This window comes from Castor canadensis, chromosome 7, assembly GCF_047511655.1.
Source record: "Castor canadensis chromosome 7, mCasCan1.hap1v2, whole genome shotgun sequence".
In the NCBI taxonomy this organism is placed as follows: Eukaryota; Metazoa; Chordata; class Mammalia; order Rodentia; family Castoridae; genus Castor; species Castor canadensis.
The window spans coordinates 91837422-91855025 of record NC_133392.1 but is presented as its reverse complement, the minus strand read 5'-3'; the positions used below and the strand labels follow the sequence as shown (position 1 = coordinate 91855025).

General features: G+C 41.0%; 1 protein-coding gene across 3 annotated transcripts in view; it reads right to left on the bottom strand.

The window, feature by feature from the left end:
* Ttll7 (tubulin tyrosine ligase like 7) overlaps positions 1-17046 on the bottom strand; it is a 139461-nt gene extending 122415 nt beyond the window's left edge. For all 3 annotated transcript variants that reach the window (XM_020185617.2, XM_074079607.1, XM_020185618.2), the window contains exon 1: positions 16868-17046. The gene's annotated coding sequence lies outside the window, so the exon portion shown is untranslated. The remainder of the gene's footprint in view (positions 1-16867) is intronic.
* Between the last annotated feature and the right edge of the window lie 558 nt (positions 17047-17604).

The window sequence follows — 17604 nt, the reverse complement described above, 5'->3', positions numbered from 1 at the left end:
GGCACATGTCAGTACTCTAAGCTACTGAGGACTCTAAGATTGGGAGGATCACTTTAGTCCATGAGTTCAGAGCAACCTTGGCAAAATTTTGAGACCTCAACAAAATATTAAATGTTTCTAAAGCCCTTGGGTCAAAAAAGGAAATCTCAAAGAAAATAATTTAAATACATGGGTATAGAACTAAATGAAAATGAAAACTCAACATATCAGAATCTGTAAAAAAAGAAAAAAAGGCAAAGCCCTATTGAGAAGATTTACAGCACTGAATGCTTCCATGAGAAAAGAGAAACTATCATTAATCAGGAGTCTAATTACACACCTTAAGAAAGAAGAAAAAAATAAACCCAAAGCAAGCAGAAAGAAACAGTACAGATAAAAGCAGAAATCAATGAACTTGAAAATGATAGGGAAAATAAGTCAGAAAAAATAGATCTTTAAAAAATACTAAATCAATAAACCTCTAGCAAGACTGGTAAAGTTTTTTTAAGGATAAAGATACAAGTCACCAATATCAAGAATGAAACAGAGACTATCTCAACAGAATCTACATCCAATAAAAAGGATAATAAGTAAAAATATGAATAACCTTACTCACAAATTCAACATTTTAGAGGAAATGGATCACTTCCTTGAAAATCACAAACTACCAAATGTCAGAATCTGAATGGTTCTTTAACTACTAAACAAATAATTTTTATTTTGTAATTTAAAGGCTCCTGAAAAGGAACTCTCAAGCCCCAGATGGTTTCATTACAGAATTTTGTCAAACACTCAAAGAATAATTTTTTCTATTTTTTTTAATTATTCATTTATTCACATGCGCATACATTGTTTGGGTCATTTCTTCCACCTGCTCCCCTTCCCTACCCTCTACTCCCTTCCCCTACCCTCTCTCTCCCTCCCCCATTCAGTTCCAGGCAGATCGTGTTCTGCCTTTATCACTAATTTTGTTGAAGAAAAGACGTAAGCATAATAAGGAAGACAAAGCATTTTGCTAGTTAAGGATAGCTGTACAGAAAGATTCCTAGCATTGCTTTCATGTACACATGTGTTATGACCCATGTTAATTCATCCCTAACTGATCTTTACACTGGTTACTGATCCCCTTGTCATGTTAACCTCTGTCACTTTAAGGTTTCTGTATTTGCTCCTATGGAGTGGGGCCATCAAACACTTTCATGTTTTGGGTTTTCTACCTATTCCTATATCTCCCGTATGTGCTCTCCCCTTGTCATGTGATCCAAGTCCTACCACAGTGATGCACTTGCCCGAGATGTAATGTCCACATATGAGGGAGAACACACAATATTTGGTCTTCTGAGCCTGGCTGAACTTGCTCAGAATGATGTTCTCCAGTTCCATCCATTTACCTGCAAATGATAAGATTTCATTCTTTTTTGTGGCTGAGTAAAATTCCATTGTGTACAAGTACCACATTTTCTTGATCCATTCATCAGTAGTGGGGCATCTTGGCTGTTTCCATAACTTGGCTATTGTGAATAGTGCTGCAATAAACATGGGTGTGCAGGTGCCTCTGGAGTAACCTGAGTCACATTCCTTTGGGTATATCCCCAGGAGTGGGATTTCTGGATCATATGGCAGGTCTATGTTTAGATTTTGAAGCCTCCAAATTTTTTTCCAGAGTGGTTGCACCAGCTTGCATTCCCACCAGCAGTGTATGAGGGTTCCTTTTTCCCCACATCCTCACCAACACATGCTGTTGGTGGTGTTTTTGATGATGGCTATTCTAACAGGGGTGAGGTGGAATCTTAGTGTGGTTTTGATTTGCATTTCCTTTATGGCTAGAGATGGTGAGCATTTTTTTCATGTGCTTTTTTGCCATTTGAATTTCTTCTTTTGAGAAAGTTCTGTTGAGTTCAGTTGCCCATTTTTTAATTGGTTCATTGATTTTTAGGAGAGTTTAATTTCTTAAGTTCCCTGTATATTCTGGTTATCAGTCCCTTGTCTGATGTATAGCTGGCAAGTATTTTCTCCCACTCTGTGGGTGGTCTCTTCAGTGTAGAGACCATTTCTTTTGTTGTACAGAAGCTTCTTAATAATTTTATGAAGTCCCAATTTGTCCATCCTTTCTCTTAGTTGCTGGGCTGCTGGGGTTCTATTGAGGAAGTCCTTGCCTATACCAATTAGTTCCAGAGTGTTTCCTGCTCTTTCCTGTAGTAACTTCAGAGTTTCAGGTCTGATACTTAGGTCCCTGATCCATTTTCAGTTGATACTAGTACAGAGTGATAGACATGGATCTAGTTTCTTGCAGACAGGTAACCACTTTTTCCAGCAACATTTGTTGAAGAGGCTGTCTTTTCTCCATCATATGTTTTTGGCACCTTTGTCAAAAATGAGGTGGGTATAGTTGTGTGGATTCATATCCAGGTCCTCTATTCTGTTCCACTGGTCTTCATGTCTGTTTTTGGGCCAGTACCATGCTGTTTTTATTGCTATTGCTTTATAATATAGTTTGAAGTCAGGTATTGTGATACATCCAGCATTGCTCTTTTTGCTGAATATTGCCTTGGCTATTTGCAGTCTCTTGTGTTTCCAAATGAACTTTAGGGTAGATTTTTCAATCTCCGTGATGAATGTAATTGGGATTTTGATGGGAATTGCATTAAACATGTAGATTGCTTTTGGTAGTATAGCCATTTTTACTATGCTGATTCTACCAATCCACAAGCATGGGAGATCTTTCCATCTTCTGTAGTCTTCCTCGATCTCTTTCTTCAGGGTTTTGTAATTCTCCTTGTAGAGGTCATTCACATCCCTTATTAAATTTACTCCTAAATATTTGATTTTTTGGGGGGCTATTATAAATGGAATTGTTTCCATATATTCCTTCTCAGTTTGTTCATTGTTGATGTATAGAAAAGTTAATGATTTTTGTAGGTAGATTTTGTATCCTGCCACCTTACTGTAGCTGTTTATGATGTCTAAGAGTTTTTGGGTGGAGTTTTTTGGGTCTTTAAGGTATAGAGGATCATATCATCTGCAAATAGGGATACTTTGACAATTTGTTTACCTATTTGTATTCCTTTTATTTCTTCTTCTTGCCTAATTGCTCTAGCTTGGAATTCCAGTGCTATGTTGAAAAGGAGTGTGGATAGTGGGCACACTTGTCTCATTCCTGATTTTAGAGGGAATGGTTTCAATTTTTCACCATTAAGTATAATGCTGGCTGTAGGTTTGTCATATATAGCCTTTACAATAGAATAGAAGGTACTTTCCTTCTATTCCTAGTTTTCTTAGAGCTTTTATCATGAAGTGGTGTTGGATCATGTCGAAGGCTTTTTCCGCATCTATTGAGATGATCAAGTGGTTTTTGTCTTTGCTTCTATTGATGTGCTGTATTACATTTATAGATTTGCATACGTTGAACCACCCTGCATCCCTGGGATGAAGCCAACTTGGTCGTGGTGAGTGATCTTTCTGATGTGTTGTTGGATTCAGTTTGCCATTATTTTATTGAGGATTTTTGCATCAATGTTCATTAGGGAAATTGGCCTGTAGTTCTCATTTTTGGAGGTGTCTTTGTGTGGTTTTGGAATGAGAGTTATATTGGCTTCACAAAATGAGTTAGGCAGTGTTCCTTCCCATTCTATTTTGTGGAACAGTTTAAGGAGAGTTGGTATTAGTTCTTCTTTAAATGTCTTATAGAATTCAGCAGTAAACCCATCAGGTCCTGGACTTTCCAAATAATAATTAATGCCAGGTTCATATAACCTCTTTCAGATTATAAAAGAGGATCCGTTCCCAAGTTATTTTCTGACGCCAGCAGGACTGGCAACCAAAACCAGACAAGGAAACCACATTAAAAAAGAAAATACAGACCATAATCCCTCATGAATTTAGATGCAAACATCCTTAATAAAACTTGGAAATTGAATCCAACAATATATGTGCATGTGTGTATACATATGGATATATTAAGCAATGCACACAGATAGTCACGAAGAAGTGAAATTTATTCCAGTATGCAAGGCTGATTCAATATTCAAAATCCAATGTAACTGACCATATCAACAGTCTAGGAAAGAAAAATCATGTACCCATCCAACAACAAATCATTTGATGTAATTCAATATCCATTCAGGAAAAAAGTCACAGTGCACTAGAAACAGAAGACAACGTCCTAGCTCCATAAAGAGCATGCATATTCGTCCCTCCTTATCTGTGGGGAATAGGTTGCAAGACCTGTCAAAATTAAGTTTAATTCTAAAGCAGTTACAGCAGGTATCATGATTACATAGTTACAAAAATGATCTTGTAGAATTTAAACTTAACATTTTTATGCATTAGAGGGACATAATCACTAGAGCAAAAGACTATATAAAAAGGAACAGAGCACTTGATAATCACTTATCTGATAAGAAGATAACATGTAGAATGCATAAAAACAATTACAACTCAAAAAAAATTAAATAACCCTTTTTAAAATGAGCAAAGTGACATGTCTCCATGTCACTTAGCACATGAAAAGAGGCTCGGCATCATAGAGAATGCAATCAAAACCACACTGAGGCATCACGTCACAAAACACCAGAGAATAATAATCATTGGCAAGGGCGTGGAAAATTATAGCACTTGTACACTGCTGGTGAGATTGTAAAATGGAGCAACTGCTATGGAAAATACTATGAAGGTTTTTTCAAAAATGAAAAATATCCAGCAATATTTGTTTTAATTGTAAAAAACTGAAAGCAGAGTATTGAAGAGATATGTAAATGTTCATGCTCATGGAAGCACTATTCATAACATCCCAGAAATGGAAGCAACAAAATGTACATGGATGAATGAATGGACAAGTAAAATGTGAGCTACACATTCAACCTTAAAGGGGAAAGAGAGTCTGACATATACTACAACATAGATGAACCTTGAAGACATAAAGTTAAGTAAAATAAGCCAAAAAGACAAATACTGTATACTTCCACCTGTATGGGGCATTTAGCACAGTCAAATTCGTAGAAAGAGAAAGGTAGCTACCTGGGACTGGAGCCACATGGCAGGGAAGGTGAGCTGTTTAATGGGTATAAAGTTTCAGATTTGTAAGATGAAAATTTTCTATAGATCTTTAGCACAACAATGTAAGTATATCTAACACTACTGGGGTGTACACTTAGAAATGGTTAAGATGGTAGAGTTCATGTTATATGTTTATCTCAAAAGTTACATTAAAAGAAACCAATACTACAAAATACTAACTGCCAGGAAAAGTTGCATTTTTGAAATGCCTACAAAAGATCAGAAATAACCTAAATAAGTACATAAATAATAATATTTTACACTATTCTGAAAGAAAGTTAGTACCGTGGTCTGCCCTTGTTAGCAGAGAATATGTTTGAGGACCCTCAGTGGATGCTTGAAACCTGAGACAAAACCAACTCCACTATATACCATATTTTTCCTATATATAATATATATGATAGAGTTTAATTTATAAATTGGGCACAGGAAAAAAACAATAACTACTAATAAAATAGGACAGTTGTAGCATATACTCTAAATAGTTATGTAATTGTACTCACTCTATCTCTCTTACCATACTATAAATCCTAGCAACCTCTGCATATGACTTTCTTTTCTTTCCTTATTGAGAACTTCCACCTTTTCCTTAAAGAAGCACTTTGTGTGTGTGTGTGTGTGTGTGTGTGTGTGTGTGTGTGTGTGTTCTCTTTAGCATATCTAAAAGGCCAGCATCACTACTTCTGCTCTTGTTTTGGGGCCACTATTATGTAAAATAAGAGTTAATGGAGCACAGCTCTAGGAAATAACTACTAAGTAAGTAATGGGTGGGTAGTGCATACAGCCTGAATACATTGAACAAAGGGATCATCCACATCTCAGGCTAGGCAGAAGAGGAAGGTATAAGATTTCAGAACACTATTCAGAATAGCATGAAATTTAAAACTTATGAATCATTATTTCTGGAAATTTCCATTTAATATTTTTGGATCACAGTATGTAATTGAAACCACGGAAGACGAAACCATGGAAAAAGGGGACTACTACATTTGTATTCTTCCAGGAACTATGATAATCACTTTCAGATTACCACACTATGTATAGTTACATGAGGAAAGGAAAGCTCTTGGGGTACGTTGTTGGGTAGTTTTCCTTGGAGATGCAAATCTCTATATTCATACATTTGTTCAGTGTATTTGCCTAATTTTATTTTCATTAAAAGCTACATTTTAGGACTTTCATACATCTTATTTGATATTATTCTAATTCTTTGCATATTATTTTTTCTTTTCTTCTTTCTTTGTGATAGAATAATAATGTCGCCATTTTGTGAATCAGCCAAAATGGCAGTCCTGCCCTTAAACAAATTCCCGAGCTGTAAGACAGCCCCACCCCTACCAGAGACTACTGCACCTGTACTAACTTCCTTACCCTCCCGTTCTATAAAAGCCACTGCTCGCCCAGACTCGGGGCTGCGCCATCTTTTCCCAGCCAGCCTGGCAGTTTGTGCCTGCCATTAAACTGCTCTATGGATGTGAGACTTTTCTCATGAGCTTTCTTTGAGAGCGGTGTTTTTCCTAACATTTGCTGCCGAAACCCAGGATCAGGTTGAGTTCCCAGCACTGACCTTGCTCTCCTGGCTTTCCTCTGGGATCTGAGCTGCTTTACCAGGACCCCTGATCCTAGAAAGCGCCACTCTCTCCCTAGCTCACAGGGAAGTTCCTCCTCCCCAGTGCCCCTCCAACTACCATCCATCACCGGCCAATCTTCCCTTAAGGTCCGCTCTCCCTCGGTGAGTCCTCCTCGCACGCTGAGCTGTGGTCTCTCTCTCTCTCTCTCATTTCCTTGAAAACCCTAGCACTAGGTCGCAGCTCGCCCCAGGAACTGGGTTCCCCACTAGGGACTGTGAACTCCCTGTGGTGTTCCACAGGGGGATTGTGTTCCACATTTCTCTCTCTCGCCTGAGGACCTGATATTTTGGGGATGCCCACCATATCTCTCCTCAGGTCAGGCCTTCACCATGGGAGTTGGACCATCCTAAATTCCTTCAGACTCCCTACTGGGCCAACCTTGGGCCCCTCTGCCTAACGCCTGATCTTAAGCCACGAAAGATCATTTTTCTCTGTAATCAGGCCTGGCCCCAATATCCATTGGGCAATGCCTCCAAATGGCCACTTAATGGCACTTTCAATCCCAATATTTTAAGAGATCTATGCAATCTCTGTGAGTGTGCTGGTAAATGGAAGGAACTTTCCTACGTCCAATCCTTTCCCTATCTCTGCATCAAACCCTCCCTCTGTACTTTCTGTTCCCCTGCACAGATTCTATTAGCCTATAAACCAGTTTCTAAATCAGCCAATTCCTCTCCCAAACCTTCTCCTTCCCCATGTAAACAGACTTCTTGCACTGCTTACCATACCTATCTCCCCCTATCTTCCTGAAAAACTTTCCCCATCATGGAGTTAAGCAAGCCACTCCTTGTCAACTCTGGCCTCAAGGTGATTCCAGCTCTGGGAGAGCTCATGCTCATGCTCTCCCAGATAAATCAAGCCACAGATTTATTCAGGTATGCCTCATGCTACATTGGTGGAGTCCTGTTTGATTATGGCATCTGATGACTGCTTCTCTTCCCCCCCATCTAATGTCCCTTTTTCCTGAGACAACTACCGGAGAGTGGAGGTTTCGTTTTGCTGAAAGCCTGCCAGTACCAGTCAATGGGAGCGACCTAGAACACAGGTGACGGCGTGTGTCACACCTCCAGGCTCTGCCTTCCCCTCCCTTACCTAAGATGTCAGCACACCTTTTCTGCCTCCTCCATGGTGTCACCATGTGTCCTTTGTCTCTGTCTGCCTTCCTCTCCCTGGGCTTACTGGGACCCTGCCTCCCATGAAAAACTTGTAGCATGGTATCTTATGACTTAAGTTATTCCAACTAGTTTGCCAGGCCTCTCAGTCTAAAGTAAGTTTAAGTCAGCTGCTTTACAAAAAGTGCTTACAAAAAACTTTAGTTTCCACACTCATGCCATAACTCCACCCCCACAAGGGGAGGAGGGAAAGCAAACAGGTGCACTCATGCACAGGAGGCCGGCTTCTGGACACAGCAAAAACGCCTGCCATAGCTAAGAAAATCCATAGAGAGAACCCAGCATATCCTGGGTTGCCAGCCACATGTGGTGATGGCTGTGGCCTGCTGCCACTTCCCCTAAAATAAATGAGCAGAGTACATAGGAAGGGGGGAGGGGCGACAGGCTGCAGGATCAGGCCTAGGCAGTCAGGGTCGCTTGTCCCAGGTGTGTGTGGAGGGAGTGGTGCCTTGCACAAGTCCTGCTCCTAGCCCCACCTCACACCTCAGGGCATTAGACCCAGCCCTTGTAAGCCAATTGTTAGCTCAAGGTTATAGTTCCAGAAATAACAAAATAGACATTACTGTGGTCTCTAAACTTCTCATTTAGAATTTTCTATACCTTTGGCCTCAACATAAATTTTTCTCTCCAAATATTAACACTAGTTGTCCCGTATAATACTGTTATTGGCCTGAAATGCCCTCTGAATGCCCTTCTCTAACTTTACAAATGATTTCTTTGTTAAAAAGGTAGCCTTTATTAAAGAGGCTGCTTGCTGTTAGCTAAAAGACAGGATCCTAACATTTTGTTCTTTCTAGATGGACCTGCATCTTCCGGTCTTCTGGCTGGTAGATGTTTGAAGCTTTGTACTGAGGTCGGGCTCAGTACGCCTTGGGTGACCAAGAGAAGTGGCCTTCACAGGGTTCCTTAAATTTCAATACCATACTCCAATTAGACCTTTTCTATAAACAGTAAAAAAGTAAACTGAGGTCCCCTATACAAATTTCTACCTTCTAAGCCACCCAATACTCAGAACCTCTTAATGAGTGCTTCCCTCTTCAACAGGCAATGGTAGGAAGAGGGCAAGTCATATGTCCCCTTCCAGTTATCAGATCTAAGGGAAATTTAAAAACATCTAAACAGCTGTACTGATGCCCAGACAAATACATTCAAGCCTTTATCTCTGTGATCCAAACCTTTCAACTAACATGAAGGATATTATGCTTCTACTAGACCAGACTCTTATCTCATTAGAAAAGCAATGGGCTCTGGCCCAGGCCACTCAGGCCTGGAAATGATTATATGGCTAAAGCAGTAGAGTGCCGCTTTGCAAGCATAAAGTCCTGAGTTCAAGCCCAGTACAGCCAAAGTAAAAAAAAAATAATAATAATAATATTTGGGGCTAAGGAAGTAGCTCAATGGGAGAATGTCTGCCCAGCATGTGCAAAGCCCTGCGTTCAATTCCCCAGTATTACCAAAAAAATAAAAAATGGTAAAGAAGATAAGTGGCATTAATGTCACTTCACCCATCTCATAGTAGAAAAACGTAGTTTAACCTAGACCAGATCCCTCATTCTTCAAGTGAGGAAACTGAGGCCCAGAACGGTTCAGAGATTTGCTCTCCAGAGTGTCAGGTGTCAATGTAAAATAACTTTACTTTACAGCAACAACCTAAAAAAAAAATCCTCTTACCTTTCTACAGCATCTTAAGGATGCTATCAGAAAGCATACCACGGTGGACTCAGTCACAGGTGAGAGAGGTTCTCTTCAAAGATAAATTTCTAACAGTCAGCCCTGAATATTCGTAAAAAACTCAGACTGTGGCTGAAAGGAAAAAGTCACTGAGCCAAGTAATACAGCTAGCCATGTCTGTATTATAGCTATGTCTGTATGTCCAGGACCTTACTAACAGGAGAGAAAAAAATAAGAGACACCATGGCCTCAATGCTGCTCTCAGAGAGGGCCCCACCTGACTGGGGCCTGTATCTTGAACTTGCTACCATGGTGGACAGGAGGGGCACTTCTGCAGAGAATGCTTAAGGGGAACAGCCCAGGAGACAGCCCTTCCCCCAACCAGGACCCTGCTGTCTGCAAGGGTAACCACTGGAGGTCTAAGTGCCCCTGTCACCAGATGGAAGGCGAGGTGCCACCTCCTATGGCTTGATGGGTCCCAGTCTCCTGTCCCACACTCCACTTCTTGGCATCAATGTTGAGGAGCCATAATGGCAGAAGAACAAAAGGTCATTTTCCTCCTAGACAGTGGAGCCTGTTTCTCTGTTTTACCTTTTTCTCCTGGTCCCCAGTCCAATGACAAAAGTTATCCTTCGGGGCAAATCTGGCCAGCCCCTAGAGCACTAGTTTACCTGGCCTCTGGACTGCTCTTGGGGAGACCTCCTCTTCTGTCACTCTTTCCCCATAGTACCTAAAACTCCAGTGTCCCAGCTGGGATGGGATTTACTATCTCAATTAAAAGCTCAAATTCTCCTCCCCCCAGGCAGCTATCTTTGCTGCCCCCTCCTTCAGGAACAAATAGATTCCACAGTGTGGACTGATGAGAAGAGTGTAGGGTGAGCCAGGATGGCCCTCCCTATTCAAATAAAACTCAAAAATCCCTCACAGTTTCCACACCCAAAACAATATCCCCTCAAGCCTGAGGGATGATGAGGCCTTACGCCTATCATAAATTCCTTAAAACAACAAGGGCTAGTAATTAGTTGCTTCAGCCCCTATAATAAATTTAAAATTCTTTTAAAAGTTAATTTTAAAATACAAGTTACAAAGTAAACAACTGGAAACCGTATAGATAGGTAATAAATGTATTTTTTGAGAAGTTAAAGGAAAAAAACATGTTTTTGGATGACAAAGAATTTTGTAAAAAAGGGTTTATCCTAAAGATTGTTTCAAATAGGAGGGGAAAAAACAAGCCATCAAAGGGTTTAGTATGTTATGTAAAGGTCTAAGTAAGTTTTAAAAGTGTATAATAAAAAGCTTCACTGTGTGATAAAGTTAAAATTGAATATAATCTAAGAGTTGCCTAAAAGATTTTTAGGGTTATGTCAAACTAAAGTCAAATCCTCTATGTCTATAAAATAACAAGGTTATCTTAATATTGTTCTGCTCTGAGTAACATCTACAAAAAACCATTACACAGAAAGATTTTATCAAAGAAATTATTTGTGTTTTCTGCTGATCTTGTCAAGCTTTAAGTACTCTAAATCAGAGTTCATTTACATATTTGCTTATGTGCTTAAATGACCACCTTGTAACAGTGTTATGTTATACTTTATCTAAATATGGTACAAATGTTAAAAAAATTAAAAGTGTCAATTTATATAAAATAATGAGCTAAAGCTCTCTTTTATCCAAGAGTGTTACATTTAAATCCTGACAGCCCCTGCCTCCCACAGGTCACCTACCTAGGTGTGGCCTTAAAGGGACAGACTCACTCCCTGACTCATAAATGCATCAACCCAATCTTCCGTTTCCCAACCCCCATACCATAAGACAGCTTACAGCTTTCCTGGCAGTTATAGAGTTTTGCAGAATTTAGATCCCTAGGATGCAGTCCCTGAGCAGACATCTTTTTATGCTCCTCCTAATATTCCTATTTGGGTCTTAGATAATGTATGGCCACCCATTTCTCTTAAAAAACTTGCCTCCAACAGGCTCTGCTCTGCTGGCTGACTACCTGCCTTCTCAGGGAACTTCTCAGAGAGCATGCAAACCAAATCCTGCCCCACCCTATAACAATTTCTGTTAAACCAGGGCATCTTGTTCTCCAAAAGGATCTTCTACCCTCTCCATTGGGACTTCAATGGACCAGCCCTCATCTGGTCATTCTCATGACACCCACTGCTGTCAAGCTCAATGGGTTCCCCCAATGGTGGCACCTCTCAAGAAACAACTAGAAAATGGAGAAGGGCTTTGGAGGACTCTTGAAATTGTCTAGGGGACAACATTTCACAGTGGTTCTCCTGGCCAATGCCCATCCTAATGCCTTTGTTCTTGCTCTCCTATTCTTTAGCTTCCTCCCTTGTATCACACACATGTCTGCTGTTGCTAATCAAAAGTTTAACCAGTTGTACCTCCAGGGATACCAGCCTCTCCAAAACCATCTAGAGGACTGCTCTGAGGGCCCCCACCAGAACACAGGAGCCTGAGGATCCTGCCCCATACAGTACCCCCTGCCAGCAGGAAGCAGCTAAAGAGACCGATGCTTTGCCCCAATTCCTGATCCTCAGCCGCTACCCTCATCAATATTAAAGAAAAAATGGGGGAATGATAGAACAATAATGTCCCCATTTTGTGAATCAGCCAAAATGGCAGCCCTGCCCTTAAACAAATTCCCGTGCTCTAAGACAGCCCCACTCCTACCAGAGACTACTGCACCTGTACTAACTTCCTTACCCTCCCCCTTCTATAAAAGCCACTGCTCGCCCAGACTAGGGACTGCACCATCTTTTCCCAGCCAGCCTGGCAGTTTGGGCCTGCCATTAAACTGCTCTATGGATGTGAGACTTTTCTCATGAGCTTTCTTTGAAAGTGACCTTTTTCCTAACACTTTGTATATTCTAAAAACAGAATTTACAGACACACCGTTAAATACAATATTGAAGTATATATGCCATACGATAACTTCTAATGAAGAACATATTTTACTTTTAACATTTAGTTAAGGATGAAAACAGTTCTTGAAATATACACACAAGATAATTTTCTGGAAAATAAAATACTTCTTATTCTAAAATGGCAACCCCAAAATATAGGCAGTAGCAAATATTTCTTTCTGCCAAAAATGTCTATTTAGCACTGATTTGTGACAAGTAAAAAACCTTTGCACATATATACAGTCTGCTTATTAATTTTGAGAAGCACTGATCCCTTCCTTTCAAACTTCCCTTAATATGTTAAGATGTCCATATTCCTTTAATTATCATAGCAAGTTCCAGAAATAAGGAGATGGGGTGTGTGTGTGTGTGTGTGTGTGTGTGTGTGTGTGTGTGTGACCGAATCAGAGATTTGGGAAGCTAAAACGAACTGAAAGATGATGTCAGAGATTAATTTTAAAAGTATTCAAGGAACTTGATTTACACTTTTCTCAAATACCATGAAAGAAGTAAAACAAAAAAGATTATCCAATAAACCACGGAAGGTGGTTTATCCTCTCCTGTAACAATAATTAATAGCATCAGGTGTTAAAGTTAGTATCAAAGGGCGGCTGCCTTGGAGCAATTTCTAATCCCCATTTGCAGGCTAATTTAACCTTTTGTTGTTGTTTTGCTTGTCTCCCTCTGCCTCTACTTTTCACATTGTTAAAAGGAACAAAACAATACCTGCCAATCTTTGATATTCTAGACTGAGACAGGCCAAGTCATTAAATGCTATCATCTTGGATGTGACCAAACCTAAAGCTAAATGAAAATGCCCCATCTGGTTTCATAGATACTAAACTGATTACAAAAATTTATCAATTTCTATCTTTCCTCTCCATGGAGATAATACTTATTTTGTTGGTTAGCTGCAGACTATTCTAAATACAGGCTGAGATGTGTGCTAAAATTGTCCTTATTTTTTACCAATCACTGTGAACATTACACATGGTCATAGAGTTTATTTGATAAGTACCTTGAAAAAATAGATTTTTAAATAATAATGTTGACAAAACTACATATCAAAATTTTTCCAGCAAATGCTGATTCAAATTAAACCCACAGTTGTGACCTTTTCAACCAGTACTCCACATTTATGATAGAGTAGGCCTATAACAATTAAACAGATTTTATACCAGGGAAGTTTAAGCGGGGTCACTGCACTTACAAAAGGAATATAGCACTACCTTAAATGAAGTGTGTACCTAAGCAATGTATAAAATTCTTATCCAACAGATAGTCACAAAATGATCTTGAATCTGCTGCTCCACCTTTCAAATCTGCAAGTGCTCAATTTACTTTCAAAAAAAGACAATTTCACTGCACATACTGTAATGGAGGAGGGAAGAGAATTTTTATAAAACAGGCTCCTGGCATATTGTCGAATTAACTGTTGCACCAGTTCACACTTTGCAAAGTAGTGGGAGAGAGAGACAGAAATGTTCAAAAATAATCCTTTGTCAAATATAATGTACCATTTCACATGGCTCACATGTGTAGGCAGAGGGACAAAAATAACACCAAAGTCTGGAAACTCAGGTGCCACACCACCATGTAGGAACAACAATGTGGAGGGTTCAACCCACCTAGTGGAACAACACTATTATCAATTTCCAAAGGGAAAGTATTCTCAGAGACCTTCAGGCCATCCCCAGAGAAGACCCAGTGTGCCCTTGACCACTTTGCTCCAGACCTTCAAAAAAACATAAACCAACCAGATGCTTGCAGGTAACAGGTGGGGAAAAAAAAAAAAAGAAAGTGAATTTCTCACCCACCATCCAAGAGCCTAAACAACGCCAATGCCTCACTATGTCAACTGCTGTGTGTACTTAGGACAGGCATGTGTTAACAGAAAATTGTCAAATGGGAAATAAGGGTCAGTGGAGAATAAATAGTCAAACCTATTGAAATGTACCTTTTCTACTTTTAACTCTAGGGAATTCGTTTGCTAATCCCACTTCAACTTTGACAGAGAATGCCTGAGAGAAATGGAAATAGACTCACTAGCTTCTAAGAGCTTAAGTAAATTATCTTAATAGGTTCTAACTAATCACAGGACAATTTCTGCCTAAAATACTCTGAATGTCCATCTTCCATCAGAAATCATCTTTCAAGACCTGAAAAGGGTACAAAGGAAGAATTTAAGGTATTGTTATCGCACTTAAGTCCAAATCACCATTTTCTGGTATTCAGCCCATTTTAAGTTATTTTGTTAATTACTCATTTGTAGGTAGACTCAACTTTTAACTTCCTTAATGTAAGGAATTCAGATAGTCTGCAGATACCAGACTATATATTTAGACTATACAGTTCTAAATCCAGGTTGGTATATTTATACTGTTGGTGATGTTATCTAAATAAAATATCCTGCTTCTGTTTTAAAATATTGCTGCTGACCACCCATCACTAGGACATGCACTTTCCTTTCTTTGTTTTTAATAGCAATGATACTGTATTTTTGCTTATTCATTCATTTCAATCTTGCTTGTTTCCCTTGGGATTAAACAGATTGGAGTACAATACGCCTCATCAAGGTTTAGAGTGCAGCCAATAGCCATGTAAAGAAAGAAAAAAAAAGATACAGCCTCCTAGGAATCAAACTTAGGACTATGCTTAAGACTCTACTTCTCTTATAGACTTATCTGAACAGCAAAGAAAATGTTGTGTCTACATTTTATGTTCTTATTTAGACAGGGGGCTTGAGTTTATCCATATCCCCATTACCTTAAGAAAGAATTCTCTAGTGCAAGTGGTTCAATACTTTAGAAACGATGAACTAAATGACTCTGTTCCTGTCTGCCATCAAACACTGTGCTGGTACTTAGAGATAATGAGCATTTGTGCTATAGCAACCTGCCTCCTGAGACATCAACAGGAGAAAATCCATAAATCATAAATGAGAGCAAGTCAGATGACCCACCAAAGGAGAAAGACCTAGCATCCATTATTTTTGCCGAAGGAGTATACAAGGTCAGTATAATTGTTGGCTCTGAAAGGCAGGGCAAACAACAAATCAATTCAGTTTCCCACTGTACAGAACTCGTTTTTACTCCAACACCTATATATATATTTTTTAATGAGACAATGCCTAAGAGCAAATGCTTGTCCAGATTCTACCACTTGCTGAGTAATCTTGGGCCTTTTCAGTTTCTTAGTCTACAAATGGGATTACCATCTACGATGCCAAATCACAAAGTTGCAATGAGTCAAATGCGTGATCTGAGTCTGGGTTTATCTGTAGACCTACTGTGTGAACCTGATAATTGTTCTTACTTCAAATGTTAGCTAAAGTTTATATAATATAAATTTCCAGATTTCTTTTTACCATCCTAACTGATTTCTCCAAGACTTGAACAACCATCATCTATCACTGTTAAAAATGTGTTCAACATCTCCTGTTATGACATAGTTCTCTTGTACACTGTTGTCCAGACACTACTTTTTACTAGATGCTTTCTAAGACAATAAATATTTTCCCACATGATTCAAAAAATTTTCTCTCATACTTTTGTAATTCCATAGGCAGGAAGTTTACAGGTTGCTGTTGCTGTCATTTGAGATTACTACTACAAAAATTGAATCTATGCTTAACATCTAATAAGTGCATTTGCACGCACATTTTGGGCCCACTAGGCATTAACACAGTGGAAGGTCCATGGACTTTGGAGACAGGGAAACTTGTATTCAAATCCTGCTCTGTGACCTTGAGAATGTAATTTAACATTTTTGCTCCTCACTTTCCACAACTGGCTCTGGATTGTGATGATTTAATGAAATACTACCTACAGAAGTAAGTGCTTAGGATCTGAAATCATTATTTCCTATCTCGCTTAAATCTTTTCCTTCTGTGCCAGGACCACTCAAACCCAGACTGATTACAAGATAACTTTAATAGGACATCTTTCACGTTATTGAGGGAAGGCTACGATGTAAAAATAAAGTGTATGATAACATGAATTCAGCGAAGCCAGAGGCAGAGAAACCGAGAGGTACCTCCAATGTCTTCACTCAGATGTGCGAAAAAGACACTAATCTGACCCACTTTCAAGAGTGCACCGCACACTCGCGGAGGTATGTACTGGGATGTAGGGAAAGGACGGAATTACCAAGCCATCGAGTTCACCCCACCCGACCCCGCCCGCGCGGGTCATCTCTCCGGAGCCTAGAAACTGGAGTGCCAGCGGCAACTGACCTCGTCCCCTTCCCTTCCCTCCCCCATTCCGCCCAAACCTCTGGGCACCGATGGCGCTGAATCACGAGCCCGCCAGCAGCAGCTCCCCGTTTCAGGATACCACCTAGAACGCCGTCCCCAGGGCAGGGCCCGTCCGGGGCGGGGGACCAAGACCTAGGGGTGCGGGGACCGTGGGAGGGGGTCGGGAGGAGGGCGACAGCAGGTACTCACCGGTGGCGAGGCAGCCCTACCCAATCCTCGCGTCGCCGCCGGGGTGGCCCCGCGGCGGCTCTGCGCTCCCGGCTGGCCGCCGACAGGTCCTGGGCCCGGCAGCCTGCGCTGGTGTCCGCTGGTCCCCTGCCTGCTCACAGCCAGCGGCAGCCACCGCTCCGGGCTCCGGCGCTCGACCCAAGCAGCTGGAGCAGCTGTCGCTGCCCAAGGGGGTGGCGGCTAGCGATGGGCCAGACCATTCGCCCGCCGCGGCCGGGGGTGCGCGGTGTGCGCGGAGGCGCGCGCGCCGAGAGCTGCGGGGCCCGCGACCTCCGGAAGGAACCAAGGGACAGGGGCGTCCTCGCCCACTCCACGCGGGGACCCGCAAGTCACAGCCGCTCTTCCCCCGGGTTTGCGGAAAGCAAGGTCAGGCTTTTCCCGCACCCCTTGCGCCTTAGCTGTGGGCCCGCTCCGGCTCCTTTAGAACGCGGCAAACAGTGGACCTAGCAACGGGAGCGCCGGGCGGTGTCCCCTCCTCGGGAGATGCGAACAGGGCGGTGGCCCGAGCACAGCCTCTTGCACCTGGTGGCCCTGGTGGTACCAGACCTGGGTCGCGTGTCACCGAAGTCAGCTTGCCACAAGATAGCCTGGCATCTCGAATCTTTGATGGGGCTCCTCTGATCGTTTATCTCAGCATCCTTGTGAAGCAAAGAATCAAAGAGTATCTAAGGCCAGCTAGAAAGTTAGAAAATATAGAT